Raw genomic sequence first — 12,754 nt, forward strand, 5'->3', positions numbered from 1 at the left:
TCTGGCATTTGCCAGAACTGTCAGGTGGCCAGTCCGGCCCTGACTCTATAGACTCTGCGGTGGTTTAAAAGCTGACTCCACTGTCCGCTTGTACAATGGCAAATGGTTCCTCACACATTTAGTAAGGTACTGTTGAACATAACTGACCTGTAGGATGTGGTTCTTGATTTCCTGATACCACAAACCTCACTGATCAGGGAACTCTCAAAGTCTCTCACTGGATCCAAGTGGATTAGAGCTTGTAGCCTATAGTCTACCTCTTTGGTCCCGAAAGTGAAATGCCTGGGCAGACCTGGTAAAGAGGTCTATTACCACTAGGACATTGATGTATTTTCTTTCTTCAGGTTCAGTGGTTAGGAAGTCAATGTAGATGGGCCCTACAGCTCTTGACGTTAGCTAGAGGTGCTATCTTCATCTGTGCACATTGGTCACAGTTCCGGCAGTAATCATTGATTCAGTTTACACAGCTTGAATGTGCCTTTTTCCAGAGAGGTAGCAGTCTGACAGGTTGTGTCTGCAGTAAGAGTAATCACCAGAGTAGCTGATGAGATCTCCGTTTTAAAGGGAAGGTGGAAGTGTCACCTGCCCATCAAGCTATGGTTGTGGGATGAGTATCAAGTATAAAAACGTGCCTGTTTCATTGCTCAGTGTGAGAGATGCTCAATAAGTTGCCCAGGTCTAGAAAGCTGATCTCTGTTAAGTTAGTGTTAGTGTCACCAGGAAGTGTGTGAAACTTACATGTTGTCTACTGCTTTGCCATTCTGACAATAAAGCAAAGTAAACAAATGAGAAGTTGTTCATGTCTGCAGCATCAGGAGAAGTATGCTCTTGCCACAATATATATATATTGTGGCAACCTCCCTGGCTATAGTAATGTACAGCACAGTTCAGTGAACAGGAAATCCTAGATGGAGATGCTTGGCAAACTCTTCCCTCCTAACTTTTCCAACGCGTTTCGGCTACAGAGAGTCTTCATTAAGTGACGCTGCTCGGGACTCCCCTGATACAATCTGTAAACTGGCAAAATGCGTAGGTAATTATATTCTCTACTCTTCTAAACAGGAAAGTGTTTGGGGGTGTATACGGTGGTATGCCATACCGCCGCATCTCCTACTGCCTTCATTGTAACACTATCAAAATTCCATTAATTTACATTCCCATTACATTTTCCCTACCACCACTTCTAAATTGCCACTTCGACCATTGGATACATTACTAAAATAAATATTAGCTGATAATTACCAGCAATAACTGTGTTCATATTTGGTTACGCTATATATAATTTCCTCTAAACTGTTTCACATTCAGTCACACTTAGCGGAAATGCATCAACAAGTATATAAATGTGAATACATTATATTTAACATTCGTAAAAGAGGCAGAAGTGCAAATTTATTGTAACTTTATTTTTCTCAAAATGTAGTTTAAACAATAAATTGTTGACATATATATGAAATCTCACGATAAGTGAAGAAACCTGATATTTAACAGATTAGTGGCTTTGTGATCAGAGCTGACCACAGATCCTTAACAGTCAGCTGACCACCAATCCTCAATGGTAAGCTGACCACCGATCCTCAACAGTATGCTGACCACTGTTCCTCAACAGTCAGCTGACCACCGTTCCTCAACAGTCAGCTAGCTGACCACCGTTCCTCAACAATCAGCTGACCACCCATCCTCAACAGTGAGCTGACCACCCATCCTCAATAGTCATGACCACCTATCCTCAACAGTCAGCTGACCACACATCCTCAACAGTAAGCTGACCACCGTTCCTCAACAGTCAGCTAGCTGACCACCGTTCCTCAACAGTCAGCTGACCACCCATCCTCAACAGTCAGCTGACCACCCATCCTTAACAGTCAGCTGACCACCCATCCTCAACAGTCTGCTGACCATCGTTCCTCAACAGTCAGGTAACCACCGTTCCTCAATAGTCAGCTAGCTGACCACCATTCCTCAACAGTCAGCTGACCACACATCCTCAACAGTCAGCTGACCACCTTTCCTCAACAGTCAGCTAACCACCCATCCTCAACAGTCAGTTAGCTGACCACCATTCCTTAACAGTCAGCTGACCACCGTTCCTCAACAGTCAGCTAGCTGACCACCGTTCCTCAACGGTTAGCTGAACACCCATCCTCAACAGTCAGCTGAAACCCATCCTCAACAGTCAGCTAACCACCAATCCTCAACAGTCAGCTAGCTGATCACCGTTCCACAACAGTCAGCTGACCACCCATCCTCAACATTCAGCTGACCACCGTTTCTCAACAGTCAGCTAACAACCGTTCCTTAACAGTCAGCTGACCAGAGCAAGTCCAGATTTAAAAAACACCTTGCACCTCTCGGACATTTATTCTGTACCTACCCATACTCCCATGTCCCACTTTTGATAGCCCTCCTTGGTCCCAACTTCCACTGTATTCTATTTAAATAAAAGAAATAGAAAGAAATCAGTAGTATGTCAATGCCTGTTTGGAAAATGATGTATCTAATGAAAACTCACTAAACAAAGTTTAAAACAAAACAATGATTGATCAACAAGCTACCAGAAACACGGCCTGCGTGGTTATTCCATCACAGCATATATGCGTATCTACAGTCATGGGCAAAAGTTTTGAGAATGACACAAATATTGATTGTCACAAAGTTTGCTGCTTCAGTGTTTTAAGACCCTTTTGTCAGATGTTGCTATGGTATACTGAGGTACAATTACAAGCATTTCATAATTGTCAAAGGCTTCTATTGACAACTACATTAAGTTTATGCAAAGAGTCAATATTTGCAATGTTGATCCTTCTTTTTGAAGACTTCTACAATTCGCCCTGGCATCCTGTCAATCAACTTCTTGGCCACATACTGACTGATGGCCGCCCAGTCTTGCCTAATCAAAGCTTGGAGTTTGTCAGAATTTTGTGGGTCTTTCTTTGTCCACCCGCCTCTTGAGAATTGACCACAAGTTCTCAATGGGATTGAGATCTGGGGAGTCTCCTGGCCATGGACCCAAAATTTTGATGTTTTGATCCTCAAGCCACTTAGTTATCACTTTTGCCTTATGGCAAGGTGCTCCATCATGCTGGAAAAGGCATTGATCATCACCAAACTGTTCTTGGATGGTTGGGAGAAGTTGCTGTTGGAGGATGTTTTGTTTCCATTCTTTATTCATGGCTGTGTTCTTAAGCAAAATTGTGAATGAGCCCACTCCCTTGGCTGAGAAGAAACCCCACACATGAATGGTCTCAGGATGCTTTACTGTTGGCATGACACAGGACTGATGGTAGCACTCACCTTTCCTTCTCCGGACAAGCGTTTTTCAAGATGCCCCAAATAATCTGAAAGGGGATTCATCAGAGAAAATTACTTTACCCCCGGCCCTCAGCAGTCCAATCCCTGTACCTATTGCAGAATATCAGTCTGTCCCTGATGTTTTTCCTGGAGAGAAGTGGTTTCTTTGCCGGTCTTCTTGACACTAAGCCATCCTCCAAAAGTCTTCGCCTCACTATGCGTGCAGATGCCCTCACACCTGCCTGCTGCCATTCCTGAGCAAACTCTGCACTGGTGCTTCTCCGATCCTGCAGCTGAATAAACTTTAGGAGACGGTCCTGGCGCTTGCTGGACGTTCTTGGGCACCCTGAAGCCTTCTTCACAACTATTCTCCTTGAAGTTCTTGATGATACAATAAATGGTTGATTTAGGTGCAATCTTACTAGCAGCAATATCCTTGCCTGTGAAGCCCTTCTTGTGCAAAGCAACGATGACTGCACATGTTTCCTTGCAGATAACCATGGTTAACAGAGGAAGAACAATGATTTCAAGCACCACTAACTCAATCAGCCTTGTCCTCGTCAACACTCTCACCTGTGTCGAGAGAATCACTGACCTGATGTCAGCTGGTCCTTTTGTGGCAGGGCTGAAATGCAGTGGAAATGTTGTTTTGGGGATAAAGTTCATTGTCATGGCAAAAAGAGGACTTTGAAATTAACTGCAATTCATCTGATCACTCTTCTTGACATTCTGGAGTATATGCAGATTGTCATTATAAAAACTGAGGCAGCAGACTTTGTGAAAAATAATATTTGTGTCGTAAGCGGGATATTGTATTAGAATTACTGCTGCAGTTTTGTACTGGGTATAATTAAGCACTTTGCAGACAGTCGGGTGCAGACTTGTGCGCCTGCAAAATTACCCTAATATAATTTTCCAAACAAATTTTATTTAACAATATAATGTCTCTTTCATTGAACTATATTGCTGCGCCTTTCAATTAATTACACTACAGATTCTATAAAATAACAAAGGAAGGAAATAAGCATTGTATCTCAGAGAAATATATGACCAATAACCCACCAAGAAGTTGAATGCTTGTGTAAACACCACAGTCTTCAAACCTCAGCGTGACAGGAACCTCTGACCCTGCTGGTAATTTTATAACTCGCTCTGTGACTTCCTGGCTGCCTCCATCCCCCCCTCCCCTCCGCCACATGCAGCCCTGTCCTCACAAACACAATCACATGGGGGACAGGTCACAGCCTCCCTCAAGATCAATGCACTCACTCCTGAAATACTCTGTGTTGCTGAGTGACTCTGCTCGCAATGATCTAACTTTCAATCTTTGACTTCCTGTTTGCCTCTATTCCCCTCCCCTGCCACATGCAGCCCTGTCCTCACAAACACAATCACATGGGGGACCGGTCACAGCCTCCCTCAAGATCAGCGGACTCATCTCCTGAAATATTCTGTGCTGCTGTGAGCAATTCTGACCCCAACATAATATAATGAGTGCATGGAACGACAGACGCACACAGATGTCCTACCGTGTCCACGATCGGTCCACCTACTGTCCACACAGATACCCAACACAGCTTCTCACACCATCTTGGCCTGCTCAGCACAGGAAATCACCTTTTTTCCTTGGTCTTTTCGAGACCTTCCAGCCGGTGGTGCCTCTTCTGCGGTTCAGCACGTGGGGATCTTCTGCCTTCTTGACAGGGGCGCTCCTAGCCCTTACAAGGACTCCCTGACGCTGCTGCCATCTTCTTTTCTTGACCTGGTGGCTCTTTTCTGGCGATCCTCAACTTGACTCTCACTGGACTCTGACCATTCCTTGATGTCCTCTTCCTATTGCTCCACCACCGGTCTGTACTGTTTGACGCTAAAAATTAAAACGGCCGGAGGTGAGCCCTGATTGGCTCACCTTTCTGGCCGTCACTTGACTGATGGCGAATCATTGCTGATTTGCCGCTGCCAGCACCAGGTCCTGGAGAAAAGAAAAAGTCACCTACCAGTGCCAGATCCAAGCATCGGTAAGTCCAATCTTCTTTTCTTCTTGTCTTCTTTTCTTTTCTCTTTCTGATCTCGCCCTCTTCACGGGCTCTACGGCCGGGCACCCTCTCACAATAACACAACACAAGTGTGAAAAAACATTAATAAAAACAGATGGCCTCAGTGCAAATGCATATGTATCAACGGACGAGAAGCCCTATTACTGTACAAAAAACTATCTCCACAATGGCTGTTCTGTCAGGATGGCATGAGATAAGAGATCAAAATATTTTTTTAAGACAATGCTTTCATCATGAAATTAAGTTTTTTTTACGTGTAAAGGTTTTTTTAAATTATTTTTCAAATAAATGTTAAGTGAAACTGAAAACCCAAATTTGTGCAAAACTACAGACTCTCCCAGCGCCACGAGAAGTGACCTATTACCGCTCCGGCTGAGTGTCACTTATCTGTCTTGTCGAAGGTTCTCCACTGTCAGTGTAGTTTTTTGGGGGGGTTTTCTTTATGAAACCCAAATTTTTCAGAGTCTGTGTGTTGTGATATATTTGCATCTGCCTGTGACTTGGAAAAAGCAGCCCGGTGGCTCAGTGGTTAGCACTTCTGCCTCACAGCGCTGGGGTCATGAGTTCAGTTCCTGACTATGGCCTTATCTCTGTGGAGTTTGTAAGTTCCCCCCTTGTTTGTGTGCGTTTCCTCCCACACTCCAAAAACATACTGGTAGGTTAATTAGCTGCTATCAAATTTGACCCACGTCTCTCTCTCTCTCTGTATGTTAGGGAATTTAGACTGTAAGCCCCAATGGGGCAGAGACTGGTGTGAATGAGTTCTCTGTACAGCGCTGCTGAATTAGTGGCGCTATATAAATAAATGATAATGATCTCCTATTTTTCTCTGATTTTTTTTATACCCTCAGCATCAGTCTCGTTAAACCATTTCTTGCAATTCATTGGTTATTGCAGAAATACTCGTTACAAAAAAAACTGACAATGATTCCATTTGATGCAGCTGTGTCTTTCACTAAACAGAAACGATGCTACAGCTTAATATAGTGGTTGGTTTAGCTTACTTGCCACCCGACCGCCATGAATACACAAACACATCCCTCTCGGGGTGATCTGACAAGCGGTTAGACATACTGAGAAGACTCTGGCTTGCGTGGGAGTAAACATGTTATGTACAGTCATTTCGGTGGTTAGCCCTGGAGGCGTTACAAAGTTCAATGATCTTTTATTTTGTTCAGTGTCCTTGTGTTGATTAAAGTACTCTGTTTTCTCATGCCTTTAGTGTCTCGTAGACATTCTGTTCAGAACACTCCTTTGGGTCTAGAGCAGTGGGTGGGTCAAAATGACTGAGGCACTAATCAAGTTGACTCTACTCTAGAATGGATATCCTTAAAACCTGGATTGTTGGGGGGGGGGGGGATAAGGTCAAGAGCTTGGAAATCCCATTTTAGAGGTTACATCAGTGGTGCTCAAACCCTCAAGAGATACCAACAGGTCATGTTTTCAGGATCTCTGTCTGTAAACACAAGTAGAATATTTACTGACCCAGAAGAAGAGAAAAACCCAACTGTACATAATTAAAGATATACTGAAAACATGACCTGTTGGTAGCTCTTGAGGTCTGAGTTTGGGCACCTCTGGGTTACAAGATATGAAGTGTGAGAGCGTTAAAGGTACTTGTCGCCTTTTCACAATGGAGGCAGCCATTTTGTGCGCTGAACCAATATTCAGACTATCAATCCACTAGGAACCAGTGAGATCACGGAGGCATGTGTAACACGTGTTAAACGTCTAATAATGTAAATCTATGGACAAATACAAATGAACATTTCAGAGCTATTAGCTTTGGGGTCGTAATTTAAGTAACGGATGTTAACCGCGTACCAAATGCAGGCACAGACGCAAAAGCTGTTGGTCTAGGACAGTGTTGGCTAACCTGTGACACTCCAGGGGCTAGATTTACTAAGCTGCGGGCTTGAAAAAGTGGGGAAGTTGCCTATAGCAACCAATCAGATTCTAGCTATCATTTTGTAGAAAGCACTAAATAAATGATAGCTAGAATCTGATTGGTTGCTATAGGCAACATCCCCACTTTTTCAAACCCGCAGCTTAGTAAATCTAGCCCCAGGTGTTGTGAAGCTACAAGTCCCAGCATGCTTTGCCAATATATAGCAGCTTATTGCTGGAAGGGTATGCTGGGACTTGTAGTTTCACAACACCTGGAGTGTCACAGGTTAGCCTACACTAGTCTAGGAGACCTGCAATGAAAAATTATTTGTTTAATCAATACATTGTTTTTTTTCCCCCAGTGGTCTCCAGAGACAATTTACTATCCAGCCAAGTACCTCTGCGATTCTGTTGATCCTCGAAAACCCAGCCCCTCCCATGCACATAACAGCATACTTGCCAACTCTCCCGGAATGTCCAGGAGACTCCCGAAGTTCGGGTCGGTCTCATGGACTCCCGGGAGAGCTGGCAAGTCTCCCGGCTAAAATGACGCGATTCGTGGTGAATCACGTAATTTTGGCCCTATCCCCCCGCGACAAAACGGCATATTTGTCGTGGGGGGGGGGGGGGCAAAATGAAACGTGTGGCCTCGCCCCCTCCCGCTAGACACGCCCCTCTCCCGGATACAACTTGCCAAAAGTAGGCAAGTATGCATAATACCAATAGTCCACGGCCTTTGTTACAAACAATGTGTGTTCGTTGTTATGATTTTCTTTTTTATTTTAAGTAATTAAAAGTGTTTTAATAAAATACATTTTTAATTAAATTGACATTATTTATGGATTACATAAAGCACATTAGTGCTATACCCTATACTCCGTCCTGAGCGTGTGATGTATAAACGTGTTTCCGCTGGTGGGCTGTGACACATTCTGCTCTTGGTATTTCTCACTCTCTGGGGTCTATATAACCAGTTTAGGGGGAAGGGCTGATGTCACAGGAGAGATATGAGAGAGCGAAAAAGAAGAAGAGATAGGGGAACAGACTGTGCATCACTGAGGGTGTGAAACAGGGCCTCCTGGTGTCTTACCTATCACCAGGCCATGCCTCATTATTGTGTCGCAGCTATTTCTAAATATCATTACTAATCTGAGCATTCTACTGAGCGTCCCTCACATGTGGTGTTCAATTCTCACAAGGGGGCAATGAGATACAGTACAGCACAGTAAAGGGATCTTGCTAGCATTGCTTACTGTCCTAAAATTGTCCCCACCTTTAGATAACTTTAACGTATGAATGTGGAGTCATCTTTAACAATCAAAATAATCATTAGTTGGTCTATTACTATGCCAATAGCAGTAATGTTGCACAGGAGAGAGTAACATGAGGCAGACAGAAAGCCGGGAGAGACCCATGTTCTGATAGATACCAGATTAGTGACTGTCAATCATTGCTGTCCTACTGGTCCTGTGTCACCATCGTACATTGCAAAGGAAGCATGGTAATACTGCACTGACCACATGTATGGTGCTGTGATAGTACACACGTGTGTCACATGGTAATACTGCACTGACCACATGTATGGTGCTGTGATAGTACACACGTGTGTCACATGGTAATACTGCACTGACCAAATGTATGGTGCTGTGATAGTACACACGTGTGTCACATGGTAATACTGCACTGACCACATGTATGGTGCTGTGATAGTACACACGTGTGTCACATGGTAATACTGCACTGACCACATGTATGGTGCTGTGATAGTACACACGTGTGTCACATGGTAATACTGCACTGACCACATGTATGGTGCTGTGATAGTACACACGTGTGTCACATGGTAATACTGCACTGACCACATGTATGGTGCTGTGATAGTACACACGTGTGTCACGTGGTAATACTGCACTGACCACATGTATGGTGCTGTGATAGTACACACGTGTGTCACATGGTAATACTGCACTGACCACATGTATGGTGCTGTGATAGTACACACATGTGTGTTTAGGAGACATGGTAACACTGCACTGGTCACATGTATGATGCTGTGATAGTACACACGTATGTCACATGATAATACTGCACTGACTACATGTATGGTGCTGTGATAGTACACACGTATGTCACATGATAATACTGCACTGACCACATGTATGGTGCTGTGATAGTACACACGTGTGTCACATGGTAATACTGCACTGACCACATGTATGGTGTTGTGATAGTACTACACACATGTGTGTTTAAGAGACATGGTAATACTGCACTGGTCACATGTATGATGCTGTGATAGTACACACGTGTGTCACATGATAATACTGCACTGACTACATGTATGGTGCTGTGATAGTACACACATGTGTCACATGGTAATACTGCACTGACCACATGTATGGTGCTGTGATAGTACACACGTATGTCACATGATAATACTGCACTGACTACATGTATGGTGCTGTGATAGTACACACGTATGTCACATGGTAATACTGCACTGACCACATGTATGGTGCTGTGATAGTATACACGTATGTCACATGGTAACACTGCACTGGCCACATGTATGATGCTGTGATAGTACACACGTATGTCACATGATAATACTGCACTGACTACATGTATGGTGCTGTGATAGTACACACGTATGTCACATGATAATACTGCACTGACTACATGTATGGTGCTGTGATAGTACACACGTCTGTCACATGGTAATACTGCACTGACCACATGTATGGTGCTGTGATAGTATACACGTATGTCACATGGTAATACTGCACTGACCACATGTATGTTGCTGTGATAGTACACACGTATGTCACATGGTAATACTGCACTGACCACATGTATGGTGCTGTGATAGTACACATGTATGTCACATGGTAATACTGCACTGACCACATGTATGGTGCTGTGATAGTACACATGTATGTCACATGGTAATACTGCACTGACCACATGTATGGTGCTGTGATAGTACACACATGTGTGTTTAGGAGACATGGTAACACTGCACTGGTCACATGTATGATGCTGTGATAGTACACACGTATGTCACATGATAATACTGCACTGACCACATGTATGGTGCTGTGATAGTACACACGTGTGTCACATGGTAATACTGCACTGACCACATGTATGGTGTTGTGATAGTACTACACACATGTGTGTTTAAGAGACATGGTAATACTGCACTGGTCACATGTATGATGCTGTGATAGTACACACGTGTGTCACATGATAATACTGCACTGACTACATGTATGGTGCTGTGATAGTACACACATGTGTCACATGGTAATACTGCACTGACCACATGTATGGTGCTGTGATAGTACACACATGTGTGTTTAGGAGACATGGTAACACTGCACTGGTCACATGTATGATGCTGTGATAGTACACACGTATGTCACATGATAATACTGCACTGACTACATGTACGGTGCTGTGATAGTACACACGTATGTCACATGATAATACTGCACTGACCACATGTATGGTGCTGTGATAGTACACACGTGTGTCACATGGTAATACTGCACTGACCACATGTATGGTGTTGTGATAGTACTACACACATGTGTGTTTAAGAGACATGGTAATACTGCACTGGTCACATGTATGATGCTGTGATAGTACACACGTGTGTCACATGATAATACTGCACTGACTACATGTATGGTGCTGTGATAGTACACACATGTGTCACATGGTAATACTGCACTGACCACATGTATGGTGCTGTGATAGTACACACGTGTGTCACATGGTAATACTGCACTGACCACATGTATGGTGCTGTGATAGTACACACCTGTGTGTTTAGGAGACATGGTAACACTGCACTGGTCACATGTATGATGCTGTGATAGTACACACGTATGTCACATGATAATACTGCTCTGACTACATGTATGGTGCTGTGATAGCACACATGTATGTCACATGGTAATACTGCACTGACCACATGTATGGTGCTGTGATAGTACACACGTATGTCACATGGTAATACTGCACTGACCACATGTATGGTGCTGTGATAGTACACGTGTGTGTGTGTAGTATGTTAACACTGCACTGGTCTGGTGGGTGATAGTACATATGTGTAGCATGGTAACACTGCATTGGTTTGGTGGGTGAAGGTACAACTATCGCCCGAACCTTTGTAGGGTCATGTTCTGCACACTGGTTAGCTGTTATGTAACAAGCTGATATTTATAACTCAGTCTGATTACCGACGGGGGAAATGAGGGGGGGTGAGAAGCTAAAGATCTATAGAACGGACACCTAGGAAGGAAGGACACACCCTCAAATCTGCTTGATCAGTGCAAACAAAAATATAAAAACATTCAGGAAATGATATAGATTAGTAAATGTGAAACTGCTTATACTATGATTTCTCAGTGTCTTTAACCTCACGCTGTCTACCAGTGTGACCTGATGTGGTGTCTCCTAGCCCATTCCTGTGCTGGACCCCAAACTGGAGCCAGCCACTGTGTCCAGGGCGACCATTTATAGGTTCCTGGTGGTTAGATCACTGAGACACAACGGTTCGCACCATGATAACACAGCTGGAGCCACGCAAGTACATTTGGTGGTATCATCACTGGGTCTATCAGTAGGAGAGAAAGCCACAAGGTTCTCCTAAACTTCTACCATTTGTGCCATCACCGAATATATAGGTTTCATTCTAAAGAATATTGGTTCAGACCACAAATTGGCTGCCTCCCCTATGCCTCAGAGACCATAGTCATCCAGCTGCTGAAGCAGCTCAACCCTGTTCAGTGAGGTTACTGGTGGTAAACGTATAGGAAGCACTCCGGTGAACAATGATTTAACCCACAAAAAAATGGCTACCTCCACTGTGTATAGATGAAGTATCAATCATCTAAAAATACACATAAGGTTAGTGAAAATCAAACTTGTCTGAAGTCAACTCAGGCCCCCATTGAGGCACAAGCAATGCATTATTTGACATCGATATACATAAAAGGCTGTGTGTATTTGACTTGAATGATATACTGGCAATCAGCTTTTGCAGCTGATTGCCATGTTAGGGGGAGGTGCCTCTATCTGAGAAGGCGAAGTGGGACTGACAGGCCTGCTAAGCAGAAGCACACGTTGTTGATTGATGGGTTGATACACTTGGAGAGAAACAGTGATATCACAGCAGCTCAGATTAATGCATCTGGTTAGAACTTCTTCAGCATTGAGATATGTTGTCTGACACTTCAAAGGAAACGTCAAAATACCCAGTTCCACCCAATCGAGACTGTTCGACAATGTTCCTCAACAAGTGCAGAAGTTTCAAGAAAAGTTCCATCTCTCTAGTCATTTAATGCTTCTATAAAATTACTGTTTCTAAACTCATGAATGAAGTTAACTTCTTTCTTTGATTTTGTGTCTTCAATTTCTTCACTGTAACAAGGGTGAGGAACAACCATGGGCTTCAACATGGCTCCCTCAAATACCAAATTGTTCATTGGTTTCTTCAAAATGGTGGTACT

The sequence above is a fragment of the Mixophyes fleayi genome, chromosome 4 (assembly GCF_038048845.1).
Source record: "Mixophyes fleayi isolate aMixFle1 chromosome 4, aMixFle1.hap1, whole genome shotgun sequence".
Classification (NCBI taxonomy): Eukaryota; Metazoa; Chordata; class Amphibia; order Anura; family Limnodynastidae; genus Mixophyes; species Mixophyes fleayi.